Genomic DNA, 7886 nt, shown 5'->3' with positions numbered 1-7886 from the left:
AGCTGAGAAGCTTACAGCTAGGGACCCATTTGTTCTTTGGGATTGTTATGCTAATGTTCAGGACTTGCTGCAGCAGCAAAGTTGAGATTTAGGATAAATGCATCAATTACTAACTACTAATGCTATAAAGATATCTTTAGGTTCTCAAGGTAATTTAAAAGACATGATAGGACAAGGGGTAACAAATTAAAACTTAAACAGGGGAAGTTTAGTTTGGATAAAAGAAGGAAATTCTTTCCTGTTAGGGTGGTGAGGCACTGGAATAGGTTGCCCAGGGAGGTTGTGAATGCTCTATCCTTGGCAGTGTTCAAGACCAGGTTGGACAAGGCCTTGGGTGATATGATTTAGTGTAAGGTGTCCCTGTCCATGGCAGGGGGGTTGGAACTAGATGATCTTAAGGTCCTTTCCAACCCTAATGATTCTATGATTCTATGGTTCTATGATTCATATCCTGCTTTTCAAGCAATGCACTTTTACTTCAACTCTGGAAGAGGTAAACTCTTCAAAAGTCAATAATGGCTTTAAACTGAAATAGGGTAAATTAGACTAGACATTAGGAAGAAATTCTTCCCTGTGAGGGTGCTGAGGCACTGGCACAGGTTGCCCAGAGAAGCTGTGGCTGCATCCCTGGCAGTGTTCAAGTCCTGGTTGGATGGGGCTTGGAGCAACCTGCTCTAGTAGAAAGTGTTCCTGCCTGTGGCAGGGAGTCGGAACTTGATGGGCTTTAAGGTCCCTTCCAACGCAAACCATTCTGTGATTCTATGACAACATTAACTGTTTCCTTAAGAAAACAGAAGTGGTTTCCTTGGGAAGCATTGTTTCTAATTCTCCAGTAATTAAACAAAAAAGAAACCACCAACAAACAAACAACTATCTAAAGGCCTGTGAATAAGACCCAGAATTGAGGTTCTAGCCTATCGATGTATTATTTTTAAGGAAATATGTGCTTGGATACATTTTGCACCTTACTAAGCGTTTCTTGCCTGAGAGTACATTCATGGCTGTACACTGCCAAAATAAGACAGTGCATCAATAAAATTCAAACTATTGATTTTTAGCAACTTGGTTTTGACAAAAATGTATTTCTCAATTTGAATCACAGAACTGCATTGAGTCAATATCCCAAATTATTAAGGAAAATGATTGGGGGAGGGAAACTACATTTAATTAAAATCTTGTACCAGTAAAGCAAAGATGTATTTTTGTCTTAACATTCCAGTTTATGCACTGAGCTACAATGGGATAGTCCTGCTTCTTATTTTCCCTCATTTTGCTAAAACTTAATATGTGGAAAAGAGTGCTGTGATATTTGTGAACATATCAGGACTATTGTTTTCCAACTGAGTTCTAAATTAAAACTCTGGAATCGGGTCATTTTCACCCACTGAATTCTCAGGCACACTTTGTAGAAACAGGTTATTTTTCTTTCTGCCAGTGACTTCTTTTTCTCCTCTCATAGCCACATTTCTTTTAGCACTCTGCAAAGCAACAGCTCTCCTAACAGTTCTTATATTGCTCTATTTTTGTGTGTTCTTGTCTTGTTTCCACAACACGTTTAGGACTCACAAATCTGAGATAACCTTTAAAATTGCTTTTGAAGTCTCAAAAGCCAATCTCCTAATATACAGTGGCCAGACTGTGTTTCCAGAGCACTTTCCCCTGGGACTTATCAGTGCTCAGGTATTTATTAAAAATGTAATTAGAATGAATACTGTTGTAAGGTTTTTTTCCTTCTTGTTACACCCTAAAAATTCCAACGCATTATCTGTGATTATAACCTGTCTTTCTGGAGTTTATTTCCTTTTAATAGGGCAGGTGAAACTGATTTTCATCTCTTAAGGTGAAATGGTGAAATTATCTAATCTCTTTAAACACTCCTAATACTGCATGCAATAAAGAAGGCTGTAAGACAGCTAACAAGATATCACCTTATAACTGCAAAGCTAACATGAGGGGTTGGGACTACTGTTGTAATATCTCTCTCATCATCTCCATGTAATTCTACTTGATGCTGTGAGTACTCAGCATTTAAACAATGGATGATACAGATATTGTTTTCTTCCTACAGTGAGACAATTAATGGGAGGATGAATCTTGATAAACAATTTTAATTGATACTTCCATCCCGGCTACTTTATCTCAAATAGAGAAATACATATATGGCTATGTATTTCACATAATCATTCTAAACCATAGAATTATTATAAAGAACTCAGGATTACTGTTCAATGTGGTACCATATTGCAGAGCAGGCAGTTTAAATCTCAGTTCATTCTGATACAAAAGAAAACTTAAAAATGCAATCAGACTGTTACTGAAATAGAAATTACTCTATTTACTATCTAGAGCAAGAAATACTGAACTTAGAGCTGTAATAGTTAGCTTGTTTATTGCAAAAAAAAAAAAAAGAAAATTAAGTTTAAGTGAGGAAACATTTTATTTCAGAATATAAGACAAAACCACAATGATAAGATGTTCCATTAGAACTAAATTTAACTGGACATTTTACTGTTAACCCTTCTCTCCCTTAAGAAAGGCTTAAGAAATGCTTTTTCTAAGACAGCTTAATGATTACTATGTGTGAGTTAACTCTGTTTAAAAGCAAATGCAATAACTACTATAACCAAGTGGCCTCTATTATATAGCAACTTTAGTTTACCCTAGTTCTCTGAGGATCTGAGCAGCCTGAACAACTGTATTTTCTGATATCATCTCAGAAAAAAAAAACAACCCATCTCTAGGTTTCATGCAGAATAATGAAGGAAATGGGCCATGGGTAGATCATAAAAGCATGGCAGAAAATAGTGGGATACAGAAGATATTAATGCAATTAATTTTTTTTCAGGGATGGAGTAGATAATATTCTTCATCCTGAATAGCCACTCATTCCACTAGGTAACTAGGAAAAAGGCAGGGGTGTTTTCAAAGCTCAGGTATCCAGTAATCTCATAGGAGCAGACAGGAAAACACACATTATCATATCTCTTTCTTTTTAAAGAACACATCATCATAAACAGATAAATGTCATGAGAAACATCAAGGTCTTACTAAGACAACTGGTAAGTTATGGCTAATGAGGCCTTGGTAGCTAGAAAAGACAGTCTGTGAAAGACAGGCTTTTACGGGATTGAATTTAAGAGTAAAAAACGAGTAACAAACAATTTCACACTGGAAAAAGATGTCCTAAGAACAAAAGAGAGCATTCATTAGCACATAACACAATGTGCTAAAAAAGATGCAACCAGGAAGACAGGTATAACAAAGATAAGGGTGTACTGGATTTCGCATCATCCATGTTGAGAGAAATGAAAGAGGTATGTGGGACTACCAGATGCATCAAGGTTTGTAATATATGTTGATTGTTCAGCATTACAGAAGACAGTCACAAAGGGCACAAAGCAAATCACTATAAGCATACTACTCAGGAAAACAGGAAAGTAAAGAGCATACAGTTTTGCAAAAGCTCCTAGCAGAGGAATTTAGCAATAGTATAACATTCCTTTATAGGTACATTAGAGGATCAAGAAAGGAGTAATAAAGAAGTGTTTATATCCAAATATGACCCAGGAGAATAAGAATACACAAATAAAGTCTTTCCATCATGATAGCATTGATCTTTTGCATCATTAGAGCTATATGAATTATTAGCAAGTATATATGCAAAAATGTCAAAATCTAGGTTTTAAATAAATGCAGAAACAAAGCCAATACTGGGGAAGGGAGTTGTAAAAATATTGCACCTTATTTAAAACTGTCCTGGGTTCAGCAGTAGCAGTCATTTTTCTCCTTCTTAGTAGCTGGTGCAGTGCTGTGTTTTTGACTTTCAGCTTGGGAACAGTGCTGATAACACCGATGTTTTTAGTGGCTGCTCAGTAATGTTTACTCTGACCAAGGACTTTCTGAGTCCCATGCTCTGCCAGGGAGGAGGGGAAACCAGGAGGAAGCAGAGACAGGACACCTGACCCAAACTAGCCAATGAGGTATTCCATACCACAGCATGTCATGCCCAGTATATAAACTGGGGGCAGTTACCCTGGAGGGGCTAGATCGCTGCTCGTGTTGGGCTGGGTGTCAGTCGGCGGGTGGTGAGCGGTTGTATTCTCTTCCCTTGTTGTTTCCCTTATAATTATTATTATTGGTGGTAGCAGCAGTGGTTTGTGTTATACCTTAGTTACTGGGCTTGAGATAAGAATCTCAACCCGTGGGAGTTACATTCTTTTGATTCTCCTCCCCATCCCTCTGGGAGCTGGGGGGAGAAAGCAGGAGGAGTGAGAGAGAGACTGTGTGGCTGAATTGCTAGCTGGGTTTAAACCACGACAAAAACAAAATTAGAAAAGATTTTCTAATCTCACAAAATACTTTAAGCAGAGAAAATAAAGTTCATCTTGATGCCTACAGGCACCTCATATGATCAAGGTATATGTGCATGCAGTTCCATGACTATGTGCACTGCTACAACTGCCATTAGCAAAATGCCTTAAGGAAAGCAAAAAGCCCTTTAGATCATGGCATGCATGAATATAATGAAAACGGTGGTGAACTCACTGCAATGTATTCTCTCAATTACTGCACTAGAAACTGGAGAGACTGTGCTGACACAGTGCATTAGCTTTTCAGACCTAAAAAGAACAATAAGGTGGAATGCTAAATTTACCTGCTACAGATGATGTAATATTTTTGCTCTGCAGCTCTCATACATTCTATGTACTATGTATTCTACCTGGATACCAACAGTTCAGGCCAGGCAAACTCTAGCAACCCACTTCAGTTCTCTGGAAGGTGGCAGTTCAAGAAAATAGTTTTTATCACAGCTGCTGCATATGAGATTTTGAAGGAAGGTGCAATGATATACAAAAAGGACTGTTTGGAATTAGCTGTTTTCAATACCGATACTGAAACAACAGCAACAAAATATTATGGCAAAATCCTAATGTCACAGGGAAAAGATACAAGGAGATGCCATCTAAAATTCTACTACACTAGAAGGAAAACTGGTGTTAATCATTTTGGTTATGTCTAGGAATAGATATGCATGTAACTCTCCACAGTTAGTGCTTCAAACAAGTAAAAATATTTTCTTCTTACAAGAGCTGAAGAACATAATGAAGAGGATGACTAAGGCGTAAGTCTAGACCAGTTGGGAAGGATGAAAATGGTATTGGGATACAGTCTGAATGATTTCACAGATGATGTTTCCCATAACATGAAAGATTTAATCATTTCCTTGTTCTACTGTAGTATCTTAGCTCATTCAAGGAAACACACTGTAGGCTGATACATAACAAGCAGAAGTTGAGTAGCCCTCCAATAATGTAAAATCATAATAGTAGTTATATGTGGATACTATTCCTTATTTTCATCACAGATACGTGTTCAGAGGGACAGCAGAATCTAAACGTAAGCAGTTCAGATTCAGAAACCCTTGACTCTTTCAGTGATAGCACTATAACACTATAAAAAAAAACAAATGCACAACTTGAATAAGGCACAGAGCACTTAAAACAATATTTTTGCATATCTTTTTACAATACAGAATCTCTGAAGTTGGATAGGACTTCTGGAGGTTATCTGGTCCAACCCCACCTCTCAAGCAGGATCAACTAAAGTCAGTTGCCTGGGACCATGTCCAGATGTCTTTTTAACTTCTCCAGGGATTGGAGGTTCTACAACCTCCTTGGCAACCTGTGCCAGTGCTCAGTCACCCTCACAGTAAAAAAAGGTGCCCTGCTGTTAAGCGGGAACCTCCTGTGTTTCAGTCTGTGCCCATTGCCACTGGTGCTCTCACAGGGCACCACTGAAAAGAGCCTGTCTCTGTCCTCTCTGTATCCTCCCTTCAGATACTTATTTATGTTAATAAGGCCTCCCCTCAGCCTTCTCTTCTTTTGGCTGAACAGTCCCAGCTCTCTCAGCCTTTCCTCATAGGAGAGATGCCCCAGTCCCTTCATCATCTTCGTGGCCCTCTGCTGCACTCTATCTACTACTGTCTCTTTGTGTCTTGTGCTGGGGAGCCCATAACTGGATACATGGATACAGCTCACCAGTATGAATCAAGAGGATAAGGATCATCTCTCTCAACGTGTGAGCAGCTCTCCTCCTAATGCAGTCTAGGACACAATTAGCCCTCTTTGCAGCAAGGGTGCGCTGCTGGCTAATGTTCAACTTAGTGCTCACTAACACCACCGCGTCCTTTCCTGACAACCTGCGGTTCAGCTGGGTGGCCCCCAGCACGTACTGATGCCTTGTGTTATTCTTACCCGGGTGCAGGACTTTCCACTTCCCCTTATTAAACTTCATGAGGCTCCTGCAAGCCCATTTCTGATATTTAACACCATAAATCAAGTTATAAAACAAATGGATGAACAGCTGCATGTGATGGTATGGCACTCTATAATGACTAAAAATATGGTGGCAAAGAACTTACATGCCTGAAAGCCTTTTTTTTTTCCTAGCACAAAATACTTTCTTCCTACAAACCTTTTTTTTTTTTTTTTTTTTTTTAAGAAACAAATGTAGAGAAAGAGTGAGTACAATATGAAAATTAGAGAACAAACCTTTTAAAATAAACAAACTTAACATAGCTGGTAATGAAATGTTTCATTAGGGACAAAAATTAGCCTAACCTTTGAACTATGGGGCAAAAGGTATAAAAGAGAAAGGTATGAAATATTGGAAGCATCCAGAGCTTTTGAAAGTGGCTCATGATAGATGCCTTGATATGACAGTATACTCTTTTTATACTACTTACAGGTATTTTTTTCATACTTTCACACACATGCAAGTTTGGAAAGAAAAAAGAAATGGCCACAGGTATATCAGAGAAAGGAGTGTGACTGTAATTTCAATATACCCAATAAAAATTGGCAAGTGATATATTGGAATACTAAGGCAGCCAGAACCTACTTAGCAACATGCTAATCAGAACTGTGGTGAGTCACATCAAGGACATATTCACTAGATGTGGTATTTGTGACAAACTGTTTCCCAAAATAGACCCTGCTTCTATAGGTCTTCAGCTGTGTGCATTTTAATGAGCTTAAGTCTCAAATAACTAATGATTCTCTAACAGTCTGTTGTGGTCTGAGCTTTAAATCAGGGTCCCAGAGCTAAATCAGAGTCAAGAACTACATTAGAGGCATGAAAGTCTGCCATGCTCAGCAGCAGCTTGATAGGATCATTGAATAAATGGAATAACACTCGCCATATGAAAAAAATAAATAAGAATGGGCAGTAATTTAGGTAAAATCACCCTTGTGATTGGCGTCTACTATAGGCCATGTGATCAAGAGGAGCCTACTGGATATAAGGAGGAAATTCTTTGATGCAAGGGTGGTGAGGCACTGGAATGGGTTGCTCAAGGAAGTTGTGAATGCTCCATTCCTGATGGTTCTCAAGGTTGGGCTGGACAGAGCCTTGGGTGACATGGCAGGGTGGGTTGGAACTTGATGATGCTAAGGTCTTTTCCAAGCCTAACTATTCTATGATTCTATTGATGAAGCCCTGTTACTTCAGCTACAGGAGGCATCATGCTTGCAGGCTATAATTGTCCTGGGGACTTAAACCACCACAACGTCTGATGGAGAAGTAGCATGGTGAGCTGTAGGCAATCCAGGAGACTCCTGGTAATAATATTGCCTTAAGCCAGGTAATAGCCCTACCAGAGCAGATACAATACTGATCTTGATGGTCACTAACACAAGTGAGCTAATCAGTGACAAAGATGGGAGGCTGCAGTGATCATGCACTGGTGGAGATCACAATCCTGAGGGGTAAGGGGCAGGTGAAGAGTAGTCAGGAACCTGAATTTTAGGAAAGCAAACTTCCAGCTATTCAAGAAATCAGTCAACAGGACCCCCTGGGAAACTGCCCTCAGGGACCAGCGAGCAGAA

This window comes from Pezoporus wallicus, unplaced genomic scaffold, assembly GCF_028554395.1.
Source record: "Pezoporus wallicus isolate ANWC-B61680 ecotype Strahan unplaced genomic scaffold, APGP_CSIRO_Pwel_v1 contig_7545, whole genome shotgun sequence".
Lineage (NCBI taxonomy): Eukaryota > Metazoa > Chordata > Aves > Psittaciformes > Psittacidae > Pezoporus > Pezoporus wallicus.
Note: the sequence above shows the minus strand (reverse complement) of the source record.